Here is a 24,472-nt window from a genome sequence, read left to right as displayed (position 1 = left end):
ACAGCTTTTATTAGACAAGGTCACAGGTCAAGTTGACGATTTCGTAAGTACCAGTCTATGACTGCTTGTTTGTTTGTTTGTTTGTTTGTGTACAGCATATCTCAACAAGTTGTAGACGGATCCGGGTGAAATTTTATGGACAGGTTGGGTGTGTGACAAGGAAGAATTGATTTGATTTTGGTGAAGATCCGGATCCTGATCCCACTACAATAATTTTTTAAGCGATTCTTCACCATTGAGAGATAGGCCCAAACTAATATATAGCACGATATCTGAAAGTTGTAGACCGATTCAGATGAAACTTGGTGGGCAGGTTGGGTGTGTGACAAGGACAAAATGATTCGATTTTGGAGATCCGAATCCAGATCTGGATACAAGAATTATTTAATTTTTAAAGTGTTTCTTCACCATTAAGATATCGAGCAAAAAACGATATAGTACTGCATATCATGATATTTCAAAAATATATTATGAGCCCGACATGTTCTCGTATATCAGGTGTTGCGTGGCAGAGGTATGCGCTCTACCGAGTGCTCTTCTCGTTCAATTTGTAATCACTTTTCCTGCTTATCATGCTTTCACTTTAGAATGTTTCTCTTTTTTGGTTCATGTCATTTAATTCAGAAAAGGCTTGTGTTGGTCAAGCCACTAAAACAGTAACCTTTTTCTCATCAGTAAGTGACTGAGAAATTTCTCCTGTGTGAGATTTATCACATTTAAATGTTGTCAATCGCAGCCACTCCTGGTGATTTTATCACTATTATTGAATAATCCATTCTTACAAATGGGATAATTCCCCCAGAATTTGTGCATTTTTGTATGACTGGGAATGCCTCCTCCAATGCATGATGGCATGCAGCCCATACATGTTTACATTGAGATAATTGGAGTCCTCCACCTCTCCCCCACCCCCACCCTGAGCCCTTGGACTATAATTTTTTTTTTTACTGCGTAAAACATTCCTGTGCACCGAAGAGTATAATATAAGCAGCAGTTTTCAACTCATTTAATCCAGTGGTTCAAGAGTGCATACAAATCATACTAATATTCGCAATTTGGTGTCTGTCTGTCTGTCTGTCTGATCGCGATACATTTGGTCAGATCTTATCCAATCTCAAACAAACTTGCCAGGGGGACTAAGGGTCACGTGATAGAGGTTGTAGCGACTTAATTTGCACCCATCCCCAAGGGGGTTTTCCACCTTGAACGAATGCCATGTCTGTGTGTACACATAGCTTATCATGGCGTTTCTGTAGGGTGCACCTATCGGAAGTAAAAATTATTATAACCATAAACTATTCAGTCAATTCTGTCCAATGAATGATTACATTTTTAAACAATCATGATTGTTGTTTGACACGAGACCGAAATAAATTTGCAGGGAACCCAACGGCCTTGAGGCATTCTTTGCTTCTGATTGCGTCCATCTCGTTATATCAGGTCAGGTCAGGTATGGGAGCATGTGCCAGAACAGCGCGTCGCTGCGTCCACTTTCCGCTGGTACTCCAGGGGCCTCCGTCTGGCCATCCCCCAGGCAGATGCCAGGCCCATCCCCATCTCCTTGAGATGATGGTCAACCTGCTGAAACCACGAGGCACGTGGTCGGCCCACTGGCCTCCTCCACTCATGAGACTCCCTCGCTGAGAGAATCTGGTGAGCATGATCAGCGTCAGGAAAATGAGCCACATGTCCATACAGCCGCAACTGACGCTCACGGACTATGCAGGTAACAAATATCATCCGAGTCTCTCTCAGCAACCGCTCGTTGGACACAAAATCCGACCAGCGATAGCCAAGGATTTTCCGAAGAGTCCTGGTACCAAAGGAATTAAGTCTCTGTCTCAGATCCTTGGACAGAGTCCAAGTCTCGCTCCCATAGAGCAAGACTGGAAGTACCAAGGACCTGAAGACTCGGGCTTTCGTCCTCCCGCACAGGTACCGGCAGCGCCACACCCCATGATCCAGTGAATCCATGACTCCCCAGGCCCGACCCAGACGTCTATTGACCTCTGACTCACAGCCAGCAGAGACTTGAATATCATTGCCAAGGTAAGTGAATCTCTCCATGACCTCAACATCCTCACCACAAACAGACACAGACAGGACAGCAGCATCCAAGATGTCACCGAAAGCCTGGATCTTAGTTTTGACCCAAGAAACCCATAATCCCAGCGGCTCCGACTCCTCATTCAGCACCTCGAGGGCCCCCAAAAGGATATCTAAAGTCTCTGCAAAGATGACTGCATCATCTGCAAAATCAAGGTCCGAGATCTTGACATTCCCAAACGATGAACCACAGCGTGATCTCTCCGACATCCTCCCTAAAATCCAGTCCATACAAGTGCTGAAAAGTGTGGGGGCAAGTACACATCCCTGACGAACTCCAGTAACAACTGGAAATAAGTCAGAGATGGTACCACCACACTTCACAGCACTCTCAGTACCAGAGTAGAGTTCAGACATGAGATTGATCAGTTTTGGTGGCACCCTACGAAGACCAAGAATCCTCCAGAGGACATCCCGATTCACTGAATCGAACGCTTTACAGAGATCAACATAAGCTGCAAGCAGCCCCTGCCGAAACTCTCGTCTGCGTTCGGTGAGGACACGAAGTGCAAGGATACGGTCAATCATTGACCTCTTTGGTGAAAAGCCTGACTGCTCTGGACGCTGGTGCTCAAGCAGATGGTGGCGAACCTATCAAGAATTATCCGAGCAAAGACCTTGCCCGGCACTGAGAGCAGCGTCACCCCTCGATAGTTGTTGCAGTCTTGGTGATCACCCTTCCCTTTCCAGAGAGGAACAACAAGGCCCCTCTTCCAATCAGTTGGGATGATGCCTGTGTTCCAGGCAGAGCACAAAACTGCATTCAACGACACGAGTGCAGCATTTCCACCAGCCTTGAGAAGTTCAGCATGGATGCCACATATCCCTGGAGCTATGCCCCGTTTCAACCGGTTCACCACAGCCCGTGTTTCCACAAGCGAAGGTGGACCACAGTTGATTCGAGGGTCAGCAACAGGGATTGTAACACCCTTGACGTCCAACTCGACAGCTGGGGGATCAGCCTGGTACAACCGCTCAAAGTGACCGGCCCAGCGTGCCTTCACTTCAGAATCATCTGTCAAGAGCCTACCACTCTCTGCTCTAACTGTCGTACTCCGAGGGATGGGCTTGGATGAACGCAATGCGCGAATTCCCCTGTAAGCGGGACAAGAATCACCTGTCCACAGGTGATGCTCTACCCCCTCACAGATTCCTTGCACATAGGCCTCCTTGTCCACCCTCAGTGCACGTACAGTTTAACAGCTCAGCTCTGCCATTCAGCCTGGCCCTGCGACTCTGGTCAATGGTATCCAGTGTCCCTTGAGAGACAAAATTCTTCTTTGCCCTGCAGTGAGCTCCAAGACATCCACCGGCAACATCAAGGACGGTGGTCTTGAAGTCACTCCACAACTCTTCAGGACCCCCCAAAGCACCCAGACCCCCCAATGTCCACTCAGCCTGTTCGCAAACTCCTCAGCTACTCTCTCATCCCTGAGCTTGCCAACATCCAGCCTAGGCTGGGATGGTACCATTCTCCAGGATTTAAGGTGCAGCTTTAGAGTTGCTACAACAAGCCTGTGGTCAGTATTGAGGAACTGAGCACTCCGGTAGACCCTGCAGTTCTGGATCATCCTCCAACGACCGTCAATGAGGACATGGTCAATCTCCTTTGCCACACCGCCAGCGTTGGAATACCAAGTCCAGCAATGAGCTTGTGGGCGCTGAAACCATGAACCAGCCACCCTAAGTCCATGACTTCTTGCAAAGTCAAGGAACTTAGTGCTATTCTGATTCATAGTTCCTGACCCATGGGGACCAACACACGTCTCATCACCATCCCTATCAGTTCCAGTCGATGCATTGAAATCCCCCAAGACTCGAAGTGTATCTTGTCTGGGGCACTGATCAACCACAGACTCGAGAGTGGCGTAGAATGTGTCCTTCACGGTGAGATCACTCGCCTCAGTCGGAGCATAAACAGAGACCAGGGAAATGACACCTAAGGAGTGACGAATCCTTAATCTCATAATACGCTCCTTGACCGGTGTTACCTCAATTATCATTGGGGTCCGCTTATTTGACACAGCTACAGCAACTCCTTGGGCATGGTAACCATCAGAGCGACCAGACCAATAATAGGTGTAACCACCAGCCATGATCTCGCCACTATCTGGTCTCCAAACTTCAGAGAGAGCTGCAATACTGATGTTCAAATGCTTGAACTAAGATGATAACAGAGACAGGTGATCATGCTCTGTTAGGGATAGAACATTCCAAGCGCCCACCCTAAGGGACCGCCTCAGGTTAACCCAAGGAGACCACCGTCTGGTGGACGACACCTCAGCACCACTCCGACACACTCTCCCGCAATCTGACCCAGGGATGTTACCCTGTGGTTTCCCTCCTATCATCAAAGATTTGGGGTCCCGAATGCTTTGCCCCAATCCCGTCATCCGGTCAGCTACCCTGCGAAGGGAAGCTGCGCAGGAGGTACTCCCATGGAGTGGGTTTTCAGATTTTTTTTTGCGTTTTTGTGTTTTGCGGAATGAAGAGTTTTACGGTGGCCGGAGTGCAAATCCTGCCACCAACCTCCTAATAAAAAAGTAACCCAACTGCAGGAGGACATCCGCAGACACAGTTGGGCACTAGATATGGATGGCCGTTGGCTCACAAGGAGCATCTCCGCCCTTTGATCGGTTTTGTTTTTAATCCTGCTGGGTGTCCATATCCAAACACCCTCCTCACCAGAAAACCTGGTGGGGGGGGGGGAGACGGTTTAGTCGCTGACACCGAGACCATGAAACAGGTTAGTACAGGTTTACATGGTACCTGTAGCAGGTCACAGATCTAACCTGACCTGACATTGAGGTCAGGTCACTGACCTGGCCTTGAGGCATTCTTTGCTTCTTATTGCGTCCATCTCGTTATATTGATATATTGTGATATATCGTTTTTGGCCCCATCTCTCAATGGTGAAATATCACTTAAAAAATTCTAGTCGCCGGCTCCAGATCTTCACCAAAATCTAATCGTTTCGTCCTTGTCACACATCGAACTTGTTCACAGAATTTCATCCGGATCCGTCCACAACCTTTTGAGATATCCTGCACACAAGCAAACAAACAAATGAAAAATCACTCAGACTGACAACTTGGCAAAACGGAATGTCACTCCGAAAGAGAACATACCTCCACCAGGCTGAATAGTTTACATTTTTTTATGCCACTGATAGGTTGGATCTAATTCCAGACCTTCACCAAAATCAAATCGGCTTGTCACCAAACCAATTTTTCCACCTCGTTTTGTCACCAGTCATCCACAACTTTTAGAGATAACATGCGAGACGTAGTTTTTGGCCCCATCTCTCAATGGTGTAGAAATCACCTGAAAAATTCTCGAATCCGGATCTGGATTGAGATCTTCACCAAAAATCGAATCAATTAGTTCTTGTCACACACTCAACCTGTCCACCAAGTTTCATCCGAATCGATCCTCAACTTTTTGAGATATCATCCAATATCGTTTTTAGCCCCATCTCTCAACGGTGAAGAAGTAGTTAAAAATTAAATAATTCGCGTGTCCAGATCTAGATCTCCACCGAAATTTAATCAATTCTTCCTGGTGGCACACCCAACCTGTCCACCAGGTTTCATGTGAATGCATCCATAACTTTTTGAGATATTATGCTATATATCGTTTTGAGCTCCATCTCTCAATGGTGAAGAATCACTTTAGAATTTCTCAGATCTGGATTCGGATCTTCACCAAAATTTAGCATTGCCGTCCTTGGCCGATCACCTACACACACAAAAAAATTCAAAACGATTGCTTGTAAACTGTGGCCAAATATCGTGTGACAAACAAACAGACAGACAGACAAATGCTGCAGATCAGCATACTTGGCAAAAAAATGTTTTCGCCAAGTAATAAACATACAGACTAACAGACAGAAAGGGGTGAAAACATAACCTCCTTCACCTTCGGTGGTGGAGGTAATAAACAATTGCATTGTGCAGTGAACCATGTGAATGAACAGTGGGGTTTTTTTTTTCAATGACCGGGTTTGTGTATCACAGAAACAGTTTGTCAAGCTTTAAAATGTTAATCCATTTCTGTAACGCCAAAACCATATTGAAAATATATTGTGTATTTAAATCTGTGCACCACACGAAGTCCCCTTCATGCATCATTTTGGTAAACAGCTTCCAAATTTGCAAAGATCTGTAGATTGTACAAATAATGGTATGTTGTGAGATTTACAGTATTTTATCGATACTAATAAATGAGGTTTCAAAATTTAACCTTACTAAAAGACATGAAGAACTAGAACGGTACTCGGTAGAGTGCACTCCCCCCTCAGGCTTTCTCTTTTTTGTATGCCAATGATAGGCCAGATCTAGATCCGGACCTGAAACCAAATCGAATCGGCTTGTTCTTTCACCGACCCAACTCGTCTACCTAGTTTAGTCATAACTCGTCCACAACTTTTTTGAAATATCATGATATATATATTGTTTCTCACCCCATCTCTCATTAGTGAAGAATTGTTACGAATCTGGAAGCCATTGCACACACAGACAGCGGTCCGCGTAGCTCAGTTATTTCGATAAGTATGTGTACAGTTAGAATCTCTCCTTCTGTCTGATGGGAATTTTGTGTGTGCGCTCCGAGTTATTTTTTTAGTTAGGTTTTTTAAACACCAACAACGACAACAACATCCCTCCTTCGCTCCTGCCACCATCGGCCTTCCTCACGCGCATGCGTGCCGAGCACAGACGTGGGCGGGGCTTCCATCGCCTCAGATCGGGGCCCCGCTCCCAAAAAAGGGCATGGAGTGTTTCCTCTGCCCAATGAGCCAAGGGTGAGCATCGCACGCGCGCCCCCAGCCAATGGGAGGTGGGGGGCAAAAAGAAAGAAGAAATCGCTCGGACCAAAAGAGTGTGGTGGTAAAAGGACGAGAGGACGGCAGACAGTGGTGAGCCGTCATTGTGGCAATTGGCTTGGTCTGTGGTCGTGGTTCGAGCGGTCTGGGTCGTGGGTTCGAGTCCCGCCGTGGTGGTTTGCGTTGGAGCGCTCGAGCTGGAATCCCAGTTCCCGTCTACGGACTCCAAGCTCCACAAGTGCGGGTCCGGTGAAACCGCACGAGGTGGGGAGGTGCCCGGCTAGGCGCTGGTCCCCAGCTCACCTTTCCCTCCTGAGCTGAGGGACCGAAATAAAGACCCGACGGGGTCCAGTTCGTGTGTGTGTGTGTGTGTGTGTGTGTGTGTGTGTGTGTGTGTGTGTGTGTGTGTGTGTGTGTGTGTGTGGGTGTGTGTGTGTGTGTGTGTGTGTGTGTGTGTGTGTGTGTGTGTGTGTTTGTGTGTGTGTGTGTGGCGCTGTCCTGTAAGTAGAATCGTAATTGCCTTGTTCATTGTACATTACATTTCTTTATTCGTGATAACTCTGCTCTTTGTGTGCTTCCCCTCCCCGATTATTGTTATAAATTTACCCCTGTTAAATGTACCAGCTCGTTTTCTGTGCTATCTCCCATTGGCCTAGCATGGTGTGGGTTTGAGAATTAGTAAGGCCATTCATGCCGTAAATTGTTCATTTGGTCTGGCGCGGCTTTGGTAGCTTCAGCTCGGTTACGCTGGATCCGAGTCGGTGATAGCAACTCGGTTCAGACAGTCAGTCGAGGGTGTGGTTTTCCCCGGTAGTTGGACGACATGGGTACTTAGGTATATTGAAATTAGGCAATTAACCCGACCCCATGCTGTCGAAATATTGGCGACCTCGGTCCGCTAAGGGACCCATGACTTTCCGGAGTTGTCCGAGAGTCACGACCTAAATTCCGGGTGTTCGGTGGGAGACTACTCTACTGCTGCCCCTGGTGGTCGTTTATCGCCACCGAACCCCAGCCCACAACAGAATCACTTGAAAAATTAAAAAAATTATCATATCAGAATCCGGATTCGGATCTTCACCAAGGTTGAATAGATTTGTCCTTGTCACACACCCAACCTGTCCACCAAGTTTCGTCCGAATCCGTCCGTAACCTTTTGAAACATCATGCTATATATATATGTATATATATATATATATATATATATATATATATATATATATATATATATATATATATATATATATATATATATATATCGTTTTTAGCCCTATTACTCAATGGTGAAAAATCACTTTTAAAATTCTCGGATCTGGATCTGGATCTTCACCAAAATCTAATCATTTCTTCCTTGTCACACACCCATCCTCTTCACCAAATTTCGTATGAATCTGTCCACAACTTTTTGAGATATCCTCTTCACAGACAGACGGGTGAAAGCATAACCTCTGTCCACCTTCAGTGGCGGAAGCGAAAATACAAGACCACTTCATGATTAGAAGTCTGTAGTTGAAGGTTGACCTAAATTTTTTTTATTGTAGAATATGTGAAACGCTCAATGTGGGAAGTTTACGCAGTGATATTGTCCACACTGAGCAAGTTATGTCAGAAGTGACATCAATGCTTGACAAAGTATTCTTTGTAACACAATGATGGCTGCCAACATCGTCACATGTGCAGTGGACCAGAGATGTATTAAGTTCCTTGTGAAGGAAAAATCATCGCAGCTCAAATTCACAAAAGTTTGTCTCCAAAATTTGTTAATATGTTTTTCAAATAGTTGGATGCTTGATTATGCAGTGAGCTCGAAATGAACCTCTCTCTATCGAGTGCAGCCTGTGGCTGCTGGTTGCATCATTGGTGGGGACGCGGCTGTGCCGCTGATGCAGTGTCCCCCTTACCAGTACACTGGTAGTCATTTTGCCGACCTTGGAAGGATGACAGGCTGAGGAAATGAACCAGAATTGGTAAACATTCTCACATGCAACCAACTAGGCTGGCAGGATGGCCCAGAGGTACTCACACTCACCTCGAAGCTGTTTAGCCGATGTTTGAATCTCAGCCCAGCTAATAACAGTTATTCTGCTGTTTCCCAGGCAGGGTGATTCATCAATGGGGCCGGGGAGAACGCAAGGGGTATGCCGTCCCTCGGGTGGACTTTGCTAACACACACCTAACCCTTAAATACTGACAAAAACATAATTGTTTGCGCATAGCTAATCACCCCTCTAAATAGCAACTTATGAAGGGAGATAAACAGCTGTTTAGTTGTGCGCATCTAAAGCAGCCGATTAGCCTGTGAAACACTGCACATATCTCAAATACCTGATCAAAATGATGCACTTGCATAGAATTGCAGCACCATGGACAATTGTTGGAGAGAATTCAGCGCATTGCTCCTCATCAGGAGCTTCATCAAGGTCATCTTGCACTAGATTCAGCAGCCAACGAAATGATTCCTTCGAGAGTCTGTTACGTCGTACAAATTTGATATTGTCAAACTTCTCCATTGCATCTATCCTCGAAGATTCTCATTGCACGTCGGCGAACTGTCCTATCCCCATCCTCTTCTGCCGCCTCTTGAGCTAATTCAAGCACTCCTTACACATCCATATTCACTGTCCCATGTAAACTACCAATTATAAGCCATGCAATTCTTATATGTCCCTTTACTATAGTTAATCTCTCCAACCTACTGTAATTAAAACTGGAAGCAACTATAGTTGTAACTCTAGTATAAAGGAGTAATTCTCTCCACACTGCTGCAATTATAACTAATCATTCAGTTACCAGAAATCCTTACTGCAGTGCATAAACCATAATAGTGTAACCTATAGTGATTCAAAAGTTAAGTTAAACTGCCAGGAAGTATATGAGAGTACGACTACAGTTCTGACAATACCATTTTTTGTAATGCTTGCTCCAAGTCCTTAAACGCGCTCTTAAACATGCTCTCACCGACCGTGTAGAAGTTACTTTGTTATTTAATTTCTTGTGATTAGGGTTTGATGGTTCATTAGATAATCACTCTTCGGCGATAGGAGACTAACTTTGAACGGTTGATCATCACATGATTTGTGATTCTACACCGTCTAACTCTTAAACGCCTTTTATAAATTTGGCCATAAATGTTTAGAGCGGCTAATTATGTTTAGCATTCTCACTCATGGTGTGAGAATCAATGGATTACTATTTGTGAATGCATAGGAATTGTTGTTGTTGGAAGTGTATCAAGAATTATTCATTCTCACTTGAAATTTAGTAAGGTTATACAACCTGGTTCCCAAAAGACCTCACATTTGTTCACAAGGTAACTCATGTGGCCATTGAAGCAGAGCCCCTGCAATGCTCCTTGAGGGAGGGGGTTATTTATTGAAGAAGATTTTAACACGTGATTAGACGTGGATCCATCATTTTATGCTGGAGTCAAAGTGAGCCAGTATGACGTGGAGGCATTCTTTGTTCTCATACCACCAAATAATTCATGGTTCAGCCATCAGCTTGAAAGCTTATTGCAATCGTTCCGGGATCTTAAGAGTTTAATGCGTCTGGAATTTCTTTAACGTTGGAAAAACATCAAAGCACAGTGTTCAACAGTGACTTGTTTTGCAATGAAGTGAGACCAGGAATATGCAGACAATGCGGGCATATGCTGTCTCAAGGCATGCCTTTACTTTACCGTAACACTCCCCGTCACAAACCAAATGTAACACAACCACTCTCGCGTACATGAATTGGGAAATTTTAAATCATCTTCCGTCGAGTACAGACTTCTCACCTTGTGATTGTCATTTATTTGAACCACTCGAAGACCATCTGAAGTAGCTTGAAGTTTATGAATGATGAAGATGTCAAAGCACATCTCCTGGCATTTCTATGCTCACATCCAAAACATTTTAGTTCAATTGCATCAAGGTGCTAACATGTTCATAAGACAAGTGTGTTCGAACTAGCCCTGAAATACCTTGAGGAACAGAAGAGATTTCATCAACTCCTCTTTGCTTCTTGATTTGTATTTTGCTATTGGATGTATTTTGATGCAGGCCTGATTGCTTTTTACTTACGAAATCATTGATGACGTCTGTCCTCTGTTTGTGTGTTTGTTTGTTTGTGTGTTTGTTTGTAGGCACGATAACTCGAGAACGGAAGAAGCTACCAATGTCAAATTTCACCACGTGGTGATGGCTAGTGCTGATTAGATTTTGGTCAAAATCGGTCAAAGGTCAAGGTCACAGTGAGGTCAAACATTCGATTTTTGATGGTTTGGTACAGAATCATATTAGAAACTTCTGGTTTGCGTTGCTACCTTCTCTCGAGACAGCTTTTATTAGACAAGGTCAGAGGTTAAGTTGACGATTTTGTAAGTACCAGTCTATGACTGCTTGTTTGTGTTTTCGTCAACGTTTTTTTTTTCATCTCATTTCCTTTTTGGCTCCAGATTCTCTCTCCCCCATCCCCATCCCCATTATATTAGTCAAGCTCATAATTGCAAGTAATGATGATTTGTTAATTTTTGTTAAACGATACTATTTTGATGTACTGTACTTTATTTTGGTTCCTTTAATTTGTTATTCAAAATAATATGAAAACATATAAGTACCTTCCATGTCATAGAACAGGTACAGCACTGATGTACACAAGTTATTACTTCCGAAATCTAAAGATTTCGTTAAGTATATTGATGAGTTCCGTTTCTGTTTGTTTGTTTGTTTGCTTGTGTGTGTGTGTTTGTTTGTAGGCAAGATAACTCAAGAACGGAAGAAGCTACCAATGTCAAATTACACCACGTGATTCAGGAGCGTGATGGCTAGTGCTGATTAGATTTTGGTCAAAATCGGTCAAAGGTCAAGGTCACAGTGAGGTCAAACATCAAAAAAAAATTATAACTCGAGAATGGAAGAAGCTACCAATGTCAAACTACACCACGTGATTCAGGAGGGTGATGGCTAGTGCTGATTAGATTTTGGTCAAAATCGGTCAAAGGTCAAGGTCACAGTGAGGTCAAAAATAATTCCGTAAATTCATGTGGAGAAATGGAGTATTTTTGCTTCGCTCGACGTTACGAGTTCGTTTTAACTTCGATTTTAATTTTGTCTTCAGTTTTTGCGATCGCTTCGGACGCTTAAAACTCGGTTGTCAAAATTCTGGTAAAAATCGGATGTTTTGGAGACGTTTTAAGATTGTATAAAAAATATTTCACTCGGCGCGTCACGGGTCGTCCCATGATGCAGTGCGCTCGAGCAGACGCGTCATTGAGTTACGTTAAGGTATTGCGTGTGCGTGCTGACGGTGTTTTCGATAAAGATGGTGTTTAAAATCATTTTTTATCCCAATAACGGTTATCGTCGCATGCCTGACTCGCTAAGCTGTCGGATTATGTAAAGATTGTTGGTGGATGGCCGAATATTACGGTTTTGTGACTTTGATAAAATAATATTAAATAAATGCGTGGAGAAATGGAGATTTTTGCTTCGCTCGACGTTACGAGTTCGTTTTAACTTCGATTTTAATTTTGTCTTCGGTTTTTGCAATCGCTTAGGACGCTTAAAACTCGGTTGTCGAAATTCTGGTAAAAATCGGATGTTTTGGAGACGTTTTAAGATTGTAAAAAAATATTTCACTCGACGCGTCACGGGTCGTCCCATGATGCAATGCTCTAGAGCAGACGCGTCGTCGTTGAGTTACGTTAAGGTATAATTGCGTGGAGAAATTGAGATTTTTGTTTCGGTCGACGTTACGATTTTTGATGGTTTGATACAGAATCATCGTATAAACTTCTGGTTTGCGTCGCTACCTTCTCTAGAGACAGCTTTTATTGGACAAGGTCAGTGGTCAAGTTGACGATTTCGTAAGTACCAGTCTATGACTGCTTGTTTGTTTGTTTGTAGGCACGATAACTCAAGAACAGAAGAAGCTACCAATGTCAAATTACACCACGTGATTCAGGAGAGTGATGGCTCGTGCTGATTAGATTTTGGTCAAAATCGGTCAAAGGTCAAGGTCACAGTGAGGTCAAACATTCGATATTTGATGGTTTGGTACAGAATCATCGTAGAAACTTCTGGTTTACGTCGCTACCTTCCCAAGAGACAGCTTTTCTTAGACAAGGTCAGAAGTCAAGTTGATGATTTCGTAAGTACCAGTCTATGACTGCTTGTTTTAAAATTTGGCCTTATTTAAATGCTCTTGGACATGTAAAGATATGTATATGTATATATATATATATATATATATATATATATATATATATATATATATATATATATATATATATATATATATATATATATATATATATATATATATATATATATATTTATATATTTATATTTATATATTTATATATATATATATATATATATATATATATATATATATATATATATATATATATATATATATATATATATATTTTATATATATATATATATATATATATTTATATTTATATTTATATATATATTTATATATATTTATATTTATATATATTTTTATATATTTATATATTTATATATATATATATTTATATATACACACACACACACACACACACACACACACACACACATACAGTATCCCACATCAGTTGTTTCTGTTTTATTAGGAAATGGTTTTTATTTCTCGTTTCTTGAGTTTTTATTCCACGCAGGCTTCTCAGTCGTATCTTCACCATTTCCTTTTCACAATATGGTGACATTTCATGTGGAATTGAAACCAGCAGCTAGTTGAGTGCTGGTGAGGAAATGGTCAACCTTGGACTCCAAGTTGTTTTTTTAGTCCCCTACCGGTTTCACTGGATGGGAATGTAGGTTTGCTCTCCCCGTCTGTCTGTCTGTCCGTTCCACCTGTGGTTCTTCAGACGTTTTCCCCATGCCTTTTAACATATTCAACGTTAACTTAGTACATGGCTTTATTATGATAAGTTACAGAACAAGTTCGAGTTTCAGGACGTTTCTTCAAATTTTCACAGAGTTATGCCCTTTTTGGACTTATAAAATATCATATTGGGGGATGGGGGGGGGTGCAGGGGAAACATGTATTGCAAATGCACTTCTCACTCTTGTTATTTCTGCCTTGACCACTTTTGTTTGTCATCATGTGTTCTTCATTACTGTTTATGAGGTCGACACTGAATTGCGTGGAACTTTGACCTTTCTTGCGTTTTCCCTTACTGCATATCCTTCTTGGTGCATTCTATTTATAATGGTGTGTTCATGATCTTCATGTTTTACCTCCAATATCGAAGCCATGGTAATTCTGTAATAAGGAAAAGAAAAGACATTAAGACCACAATGTGGATTGTATCATAACACTGTACTACAAAAATGCTTTGGAATATGTTTTGACCTGAATGGAATATAACAAACAATAATTAATTGCGCGTGTTATTTGAGAGAATGCCAAGAGTATGTGCGGTTGTGATTGCTAACATGGGGGATATTTTGATTGTCGAAGCTTGTAGTAAAATGTTTCGTCGTCATATCTCCATTTGTAATGCAAAAAAAGTTAATTATATACCAACAATTTATGCGTAACTATTGCAAGAGAATATTCAAATAACAGAACTATTGCCTTGTTTTCACCATTTGCCTTGATTTCACGGTTTGGAATTGGAAAAGGGGTCAGACATGGGTTCATTCTCTCCCCTTACTTGTTCAATCTGTACGGTGAGTACATCATGAGGAAATCAAACTTGGATGGCATGGAGGCTGGAATCAGGATTGGGGGAAGTTGTCTGAACAATCCAAGGCATGCTGATGATACCACTCTCTGTTGGCAGAAATTAAAGAGGAGTTGATGAAACTGCTACAAACAGTGAAAAAGACAGTGAAAAAAAAAAAGGTCTTTATTTAAACCTCAAAAAGACTAAAATCTTCTCAACTGAGAAGATCGACGTGTTCAGATTGCGAGGCGATCATGTGAAAATAGTGGAAAGTTTCATCTTCCCGAGTTCTAAAATTGAAGTGAGTGGAGAACCTGGAGGAGAAATTGTTAGATGGTTCGCATTGGGGAGAATAATGTTCAAATAACCAAACCGTTGCCCTGATTTCACACGCGAGCAAGATGTTTCTGAAGATCATTCAACACAGAATAGAAGACTTCATGAAAAGAGAAGTGCCTGTTAAGCAAGCAGGTTTCAGAAGAAGAAGAGGTACTTTAGATCAAATTGCAAACCTGAGGTGGATATTGGAAAAACCAAGGAATATCAAAGGAATGTGTGTGTCTGTTTTACAGATTACTAGTGTGGTTCGGCTCGTTACTTTTGCCTCTCCACCATCTTTGCAGAGATTGACGTCACTGATTTGCTGTGTTATCATGATTTACACCAATCATAATACAAACATTTGTTTTGTACAAATTTATTTGTAATATTCGTGAAAATTATATTTATTTTTAATTTATTATAAATTATATTTAAGTGGTCAGGGTCGAATCTGTCTTATCTGTCTGAAGGGTGTAAGGGGTCTAAATGGTGTTAAGGGAGCTCGGGGTCTTTTGGGTCTCAATGTCGTCTTACTACAGTGTATCAGGGTGTATGGTGTATAAGGCCGATTTAGTTCCGCTAAACTTCTGGATTTTTTTAAAAACAATCTTTAAAATTACTATTTTATTAAAATTGAAGTACAGGAGAGCATTGTCGTTCGTGGGTTTCCCGTTCGTGAATTCGCTCCATCGTGATGAATTTAGTGAGGCAAGGTTTGCGGATTGCGATCAATGCGCTTGAATAATCACGGGTTGGCAAACTATTTACCTCCGACAACGAAGGTGGGTGGAGGTTATGCTTTCACCTCTGTCTGTTTGTTTGTTTGTCTGTGAAAAGGATATCTCAAAAAGTTGTAGACAGATTCGGACGAAACTTGGTCTGTCGAGATAGGTAGGGTGGGTATACGAGAAGGACGAATCGATTCGATTTTGGTGAAAATCCGAATCCGGATGCGAGATTTAAAAACAAAAATTTAAACTCATTCTTCACCGTTGAGAGATGGGGCCAAAACCGATATATAGCATGATACGGATTAGGTCAAAACATGGTGAGTGGGGTAGATGACAAGAACAAGCCGATTAGATTTGGTTGAGGTCCGGATCCAGATCTGGCCCATCAGTGGGAAACAAAACATAAACTGTTCAGCCTGGTGATGGTATGCGCTCTACCGAGTGCCGTTCTAGTTTCCACATTTATGCACCTACTTAGGTTGTCAACACAATAATGCCCTCATACTCCCAAACCTCATCATCACCCTCATCTCCTCGACTTGTCTTTATTGTCACCTTCATCAACATGGCCATCACATTATTGGATCAAGTTTATCATCATTATTGTTATTAAAGATAAGTTTCATGATATTAAAAAGTCAAGAAAATATACTTTATTTTCTATTCTTCATACAGGAAAATAATTCTTTCTTTTATGTTCTTTTATAACTCTTTTATTCATGAAAATGAATAGTACAAAAACAATGTACAGACATGTTTAAGGGTACAGTTTGGACAAATTTTAAAGTTGAAGTCCATAACCATATTTTTTCCCCATTACCCCCTGAGTTTGCGGATTTGCGATTCAAAGGAATTTTCAAGAATGTAACCCCGTGAAACACAAGGTCCTCCTGTATATAACTTGATCACTGCACGGGGTATCACATTTTATGAACTCCATTGTGAATGTTGTTTCATATCGAACTAGAACGGGCACTCAGAAGAGCGCATACCTTCACCAACGCTACATTTTGCCCCCCCACCGCACCCCCCCCCCCAGAAACCGTTGATTGTGAGGGTATTTAATCCCATACCACATCTGCCATCTCATATGTGTTATGATGGCTTAAAAACATTAAATTTCCTGCTGTTTGACACTGATTCACGTACATTGTACAATTTCTGTATGAACTCCCTGACCTTTTTGGGTGTCGGTGTCAAGTCAATCTGATGACAACTGGTCACATTATAAGAAATCAAATATTACACATCACAGGATAGGGAATTGAATTCTAAACATTTTGAATCCACTTACATGCAAATTGTATAAGAATTAACCGCGTTATGATAATAAAGGTCGTTGACCCCCCCTGACCTTTGACCCAAACTGCTAACAAAGGTAATGACGTCATTGTGTCATATCGTATATCACAAGATTGGGCATTGAATTCACAACATTTTGGCATTCGTTGCATGCAAATTGGATAAAAATCGACCGCACTATGGCAAAATGACGATTTTGACCTTTTCATGACCTCGACCTTGACCTTTGTACTCGCGTGTCAAACTCGACTCGCGTGTCGTGTAATTTTGTAATCGGTATTAGAGTGTGGGGAACAGAACAGTAAACATTTTGGTGTTGGTTTCATGCAAATCGGATAAGAATTGACCGTGTTATGACTAAAACCGCACATTTTGCAATGTCGTGACCCCCCCCCCTGACCTTTGACTCCCAACCGCTAATAAGAGTTATTACGTCATTGTGTCATGTCACATATCACAAGATGGGGCATTGAATTCTGAACATTTTGGCATTAGTTGCATACAAATTGACCGCGCTATGGTAAAAAGACGATTTTGACCTTGACTTTGACCCGATCGCTTCCAAAATCTAATCAAATGGTCCTTGGATAATAACCAATCATCCCACCAAATTTGCTGCGATTCAGTTCAATACTTTTGGAGTTATGCGAATAACAAACAAACAAACAAACACACATATTCACAAATAAATAAATAAATACACAGCGATCAAAACATAACCTTCGCAACAAAGTTTGCGAAGGTAACAAGGAGCTGATATTGTCGGTTCCCCGTCTTTTGGGTGGTATGAGGAATAGATCCGTGTCATGTGAAAGCCAAATCTTCAACAGTTTTTGAAATATTGCATACACAAGCCACGTGACGAGATGGTTGCCATGGCAACATTCATCCAATCGCAGCTGTGATCTAATCACGGTGAGATAATGTCATGAGAAATAGATATCTGAAATATGAAAGCTAAATGTTTCACTGTTTTTGAAATATCGCGTACATAAAAGTACATGAACACATAATCGGTTGGTCGGACAGAATTCATTTCAATGTCTCCCGTCTCCGACCTTGTTGGAGAACTGGGGGACAAAAATATGAAACACCATTTCTTAGGTTATTGTTGAGCTACTCGTAGCTCAGGAAAACTGAAAACAGTGGCTTGTTCTTTCAGTTGCAGTTAAGGTCAGAGTTCTAGGATGTGGGTGAAACCTTGGATAGGCCGATGTTTTTCACTTCAATTTCCATGCGGTTTGTTCGTAAACTCACTCATGTTGCACATTTCATGTGACCCGCAAAATGTATTGTTCAAGGAATAAATAATTAATTTGTGTTTTGAAGTATTCCGTTTAATAGAATGACCAATATGTTGTTCTCAACATCAAATGCATGAAAACATAATCTTTGGGGATCCTGGTACGTTTCACGATCAACTTTGTTTGTTTTTTGGTGCTTTTTATATAACTTGTGGCATTTCAACACACTGACATTTTCCGTGTGTCGAGTAATAACGAGCGCCTCATCTCCCTAATAGCAGATGTTTCATCATTGGGGCTATTTTCTTAATGTGTGCAAGTATGTTGGAGTTTTTGTACTGCCTGACCCCTCCATCCCCATTATATTCCACACATGCCTCTTCCCTTCCCTCCACCTACACCTGTCCTGTCAAACTTCTTTCTTTTCTATCCCAACTCCTCTCGTACCCTTCTTTCTGCTTTCTTTTCCTTTTTCGATCAACCCCCACTTATTTTTTATATTTTTTTTTCTCAATTTCACGCTTGCTTTCTTCATTTACCCCACCCCCACCCCAGCCCCAAATCTACTTCCTGCACCCCTTTCCTTTCATGCTGATGTAATATATTCATGGGCCTTCATTAGATTACAGAAGATGGAGGTATCACTAGAGATTAACCTTTATAGTGTTCCCATCTGAAGACTTCTCTCATGATTTTGTGATATGAGGTTGTAATCCCATCATCGTCCATTGTCCCCGAATGTCGTTGTCTATCATGTGATACTCGTTCAGAAACCGTAATGAGCCATAGACACTGCATACAAATTTTATCACAGCATTGATCCCACATTTTCTTCTACGACCCTCGTGTTCAACATGCACATTGCTTGATTAACTACGAACAAAATCAACCTGTCGCTTCGCCGATGGGTCAATAAAGTGTGGGGTGGGGGGGGGAGAGAGGGGAGGCAGGTATAGGGTGAGAGGGGGAAGTGGAGGCATAGTGGATGAAGAGAGTAGAGTTATGGGGGAGGTGGGGAGAGCGACACCTCACCAAACGTTGCTATTCACTGCGGGAGGGAGGGTGCGGGTGCGTGTGTGCGTGTGCATGTGTGTGTGTGTGTGTGTGTTTGTGTGTGTGAGAGAAGAAAGACCATGTATGCGACACACAGACACACACACACACACACACACACACACACACACACACACACACACACACACACACACCTGGGAGGGCTCCATTCCACTTTCTGGAACATACATATGGAGATACCAACCAAACACACACACACATGCACACAACGGTGGATGCTTTGAGACCTGGGAAGGTATTCGTAGCTATGAACAGGTATTCAATAATATGAGTGAGGAAAGTGAAAACAAAAATTGTATCGTTAAGAAACAGCTAGTTTGACACGCGATTAGCAACACGTTAAACATACTCCTCCCGGAGATGCCCGAAATGTCAAGCCACGAACGCTGACGTCTCCGGATGTTTATAAGCATTGGAATGTACCCAGCGATTCATAGCTATGATGAACAAGCATTCGATAATAAGAGTGAGGAAAGTGAAAACAGCAACTTTATTGTTAAGAAATTGTTGCCGCCTGTTCCAAGTCAAGGTAGGGCGAGGTAAGGTTGAGCAGGCCAAAGAACATGGTGGCTTCAGACCCCAGCAAGGTTACCCAGGAAACGCCTTGAGACCCCAGACAGCAAGGTGGCCGAGGATCGCCTGATGAAGAATATAATTAAATAATGCCGGTAATTATCTTCCAAAAGGGGTGTTTTAATTAAACCAAACATGCAATTTTCCCTCTTGCACTTGCTTGGAGTTTTCTTAGTTTGCATGCAAAGTTTCAGGCTGCTAGGTTTCATAGTTTTGGAGTTATGGAGGAGACAGACACACGCACGCACACACACACACACACACACACACACACACACACACACACACACACACACACACACACACACACACACACACACACACACACACACACACACACACACACTGCCTTTTATATGTATAGATTGCTCTTTGGTAGGTTTGACATGTCCATTACAATTCTCCTTGCTTCCTCCAACTCTCTCTCTCTTATCTTCACCTTTTGCACTTACTCTCTTTACTTTTACCCTCTCAATTACCTTCTCTTACTTATATATTGTCCCTTCTCACTTTCTTCCTGCGTCTTCCTTCCTGCAGCTCATTTCTTTCTGAATCTACCCCTCCTCCTTCCAACTGATGTTTTCTCCCCTTCTCATCTTTTCCCTTTCTCACCACTTCTCTCCTTCCACCTTAATTTCACTACTTTCTTCCCCTCACTGCTTTTTTTTTTCTTTCTCTCATTTCTCTTTTCTTATACCTCTCTCGTTACCCCCCTCCTTCCTCTTGCTCTCTAATGTACCTTTCTCGTGTACTTTCAATTGATTTTACTTTCTTCCTACACTTCCTCTCTCTCTCTCTCTCTCTTTTTACTTCCCCCATCAAGGGAGGGTCCCATAAAAAAAAAATTATATGTTGAATGCAAACAGAGCCTTATACTGGTTTGACATGTTGTCACATTAGTACCTTATTAGTATTCATGAGAGCCTAACCACATCCTTTATTTAAATTAAACACTGTACAACATTAGAATCCCAATTAATGTCGCCATTATTTGATGTGCTAGATCTTTGTCAAATATACGCCTTTGAAAAACGATAGGGCTACTTTAACTAAATTTCTCGACATTGTTTAATTCGTTAATAACCTTTCACTGATAAAGAGGGAGGAAGAAAGCGGGAAGGCTCAGAGGGAAGCAAAGCCAGGGGTTCTACGCAGAGGAATAGAACACAGATAAATAGAAACTGTAATTCACAGTCAGCCCCATTCACATAGCCTGTGAGAAAATGGGTGGCGAGCTTTTGTCTGCCAAGATACTGTCCCGTGTGTACAATGCGAGGTCTTTCACACCGCCCTGCAGTAAATACGCACACCAGAGACATTATCGAGGCGGGGGGGCGCCTTGTCATGGAGATAGTGCTCGGCCTGGACCCTAGTGCCTTTCAAAGGCTGGTGATTTCACTGCGGGGTCCAGCGATGCGTCGCAGTCATGCAAGATTCTGTGGGCGGGCATGCTTGACAAGCCGGTTTCTCTCCCATTTGTCCAGAAATATTTGCTCTTCCACTGTTAACCTGCATATTTCCTTAATTTTACAGTGAGAGGGAAAGATTATCTGTGTTAAGAAAAACTACAATGATGGGGTTTATTCTCATTTCGCTTTTAATGTTTCTAATTCTTCATTTTAACGCTCGATATACTCTGTAGATGTGGTTTCTAAGGTCAAATATTTGACTTTTTGGGGGCCAAGCAAAAAATCCACTCAACAATTTATTTCCTCCTCAACATAGCTCTGTATTTTACACGACGAGGGGAAGGTTAATTTATTCCTTCATCGAATATAAGGGGGGAAAAATACATTGTTTTACTTCCCCCCCCCCTTTATTAATTTTCCTCTTTCCTAAAACATTTAATCGGATTATTCCCAGTTTTGCTTGCTTTGACTTGTGTATCTGGTCAGTTTCTGTGATAGACCATATACATTATGATGTGTACACATTATAAAGAAAAATAATAAACTAGAAGAAATGTGAAATCAAAAAAATTGAGAAAAAAATACAGCTATAAATTTCAAGTGGAAGGATGAAAAATTATTGAAAATATGCAGTGGATGAACAGAGAAGATAAAATGTAGTGACAATTAACGTGCTTTTTCTTTCCCTTCATCACGCTGTTAATCCATCGACCTCTTCTCCCTGGAGTTCAGCTCCTCCATTGAGCCTTGACAAATGCATTAAATAAAAGAGTTGGAATGAGGCACAGGTTTTATCAAGGATGAAATGCAGCTTTGAAAGATTTTAGCATGATGAAATGGAAGAAGAGAAGTTGAAAAAAGAGAACGTTTAGTCAAAGGGAGGGGGTGTTAGGTAGGGGTGGGTTTGGAGGGTGGTCGGTAACAAACAAAAAGCTGTGAGTGTGGTCACTCAGGCGAGCAGACAGGAGAGAATGGCTGCTGGCCTCAGCTGCAGGCCCAGCGTCCGTGGAATGCACAAGGCATTGGGGACTCGGTTTTTTTATTGGCCACGATGACTGTGAATTACTCGGCTGAACGGCAAAAGGGCCAAGATGGAAGAGGGGGAGGAGGAGAAGGATAAACAGCAGAAATAAGAGGAGGAAGAAGATGTTATTAAGTAAAAAGAAATTTGACAATAATTTGAAGGCATGAGTGATGGGCTGCAGTAATTCAGGGCAGACACATTTGCACTTGTGAATTGTATTTTCAGTTTTGGCTTTGCTTGTTTTTTGCTGCTCAAGGTGGCCCCCAAGGAGTCATTGTGATATCAGTAATTTACCATCATTTCTCTCTGCAAGCAACAGTGAATGCAATATGCAGACGGGCCTGCCCGTCATGGTTGGAATCAAAAACTGCCGTCGAATTTGAACCAGGACCCCTCCTGAGAGCACTCAGCGGCACTTTAACACACGTGCATTCATGTACACTTTGAACAGGTTTTGGGTGACTCCTGCGAGCCCTAGAGGGGGTTCAGAAATTTGTGACAGAGGCCTGCTGACCTGAGCAGTAATCGCCCTCACCTGGAACTCGAATCCCGCTAGTGCTTTATCGAGGGATACACAATGGTTTGTAAATTTTACTGTCAACAGGGTAGAGCAATGAGGAACTGTTGTTAAAAATGGCATTTGTAATAATATTAATTTCATAAAATACTGTACTTCGTAAGACACTCTTGAGGAATTTGTATCATGACACCAGGTGAAGAGTTAGTGTGCTTTGTGGTACAACACTACAATTTTGGTAAATGGTGAAATGTCTTGGAAGTAATAACAAAGTAGAGAGAAAAAGGGCCTTGGTTGGTTGCAAAGCCATAAGCACGTGTGCCTTCTCGATCCTTTCGAGGTTACATTTTTGCTGGACCCCCACCGGTGTGTCCTTTAAAATGACCCCATTGCTTAGTGTTTTTCAAATTAATTCAAAAGCATTTTAATGAAGCAGATGAGATGGGTAGTACATGCCTGAAATCTGAAAACAAATAAAGAGACAGGATATACAGATGTACAATGGCCTGGTGTTTTCTCCTTTCTCCAAAAGCTCGAATTATAAATTCCAACCAACATGATATTTTCAAATTTCCTGCAGACCCAGCTTTCTCAGGAGTAAAATAACATTTGATCATTCATTTAGCTATTTGTTACTCTTGTAAGCAACACATTACTGTTATTACCTCCGCCATCAAAGGGGGAAGGTTATGTTTTCACCCCTGTCTATCTGTTTGTTTGTTTGTTACTTGTGAAAATAGAACATTTTTCAAGTATATTGGTTGGTCTTATGCGTTATTCTCTCTGTCTGTCTGTTTGTTTGTAAGTCACTTGCCTACAGGTCAGTATTTTAAACCGATCTTCACAAAACTTAACCACGTGGTAGATAGAGTTCGTCATAAGCAAGAAGCCTATTGTTTTTGAAGTCAAAAGGTCAACATGGGTCAAAGGTCAATAACTTTGTCAAGTTCCTAAAATCCTCAAGTTTCATCCGATTGACTCGAAATTTGAACAGGATTTGCATATCAGATCGCTGAATTCAACCACAAATTATTTTTAATGCCAACATCGGCCAAAAAGTCGACATAAGCCGAACTTCTAAAATTGTCAATCGTCATCCGATTGACTTGAGATTTGAAGAGAAGTTGTGCATTTGGTCATTGAATTCACCCACCAATTATTTTTGAGGTCATCATAGACCAAAAAGGTCAACATAGGCCAAAGGTCAACAACTCTAAAATCCTCACTTTTAATCTCATTGACTTGAAATTTCAAGAGGATTCTTCATTTTGTAGGGCCATTCACATAGCCTGTGAGAGGCACTCACTCTCACTACTCAGCTTTGGTAGTTTTAAATTCCAAAGCTTTTTGGGGGCCTAGCAAAAAGGGAGTGATGGGAGTGACATGAGCACTCCCAAACATGGGAGTGACATGAACAATGGGCGAAGCATTCTGGTTAAAACCAAGATGGTGGTCAACATACTCACTTGTATTGTGGATCGTTAATACCTCATTTGCACCATGATGTGGTGCCAGGCAAAGCGGTGTAACCTAACTTTTGAGCATGGCTGAGCAGCCAAACATGCTTTTCTGTTTGTACATTTATCTCACACAGCACAAGTTATGGCCTATGTGGATACATACCTGTATGTATGTGTGACAAAAGCAAAATGACTTCTTTTTTTTTACATCCACAAATGGCAAAAT

At 41.9% G+C, this 24,472-nt stretch overlaps 1 protein-coding gene and 1 long non-coding RNA gene across 2 annotated transcripts in view; one reads left to right on the top strand and one right to left on the bottom strand.

Annotated features, from left to right (window-relative positions):
* The window catches only part of LOC147031935 (protein patched homolog 1-like), a gene marked incomplete in the record, with an annotated part of 209,891 nt that overhangs the window by 43,889 nt on the left and 141,530 nt on the right, over positions 1 to 24,472 (top strand).
* LOC147031937 (uncharacterized) overlaps positions 13,509 to 24,472 on the bottom strand; it is a 25,056-nt gene continuing 14,092 nt past the window's right edge. The window contains exons 4-5 of the long non-coding RNA XR_015054984.1: positions 14,580 to 14,698; positions 13,509 to 14,185 (exon numbers count right to left, since the gene is read on the bottom strand). This is a non-coding gene — a long non-coding RNA (uncharacterized LOC147031937). The remainder of the gene's footprint in view (positions 14,186 to 14,579; positions 14,699 to 24,472) is intronic.

The sequence above is a fragment of the Eptatretus burgeri genome, chromosome 2 (assembly GCF_056783735.1).
Source record: "Eptatretus burgeri isolate ZD-2024b chromosome 2, Ebu_testis_v1, whole genome shotgun sequence".
In the NCBI taxonomy this organism is placed as follows: domain Eukaryota; kingdom Metazoa; phylum Chordata; class Myxini; order Myxiniformes; family Myxinidae; genus Eptatretus; species Eptatretus burgeri.
Note: the sequence above shows the minus strand (reverse complement) of the source record. Positions and strands in the feature narration are given on the sequence as shown.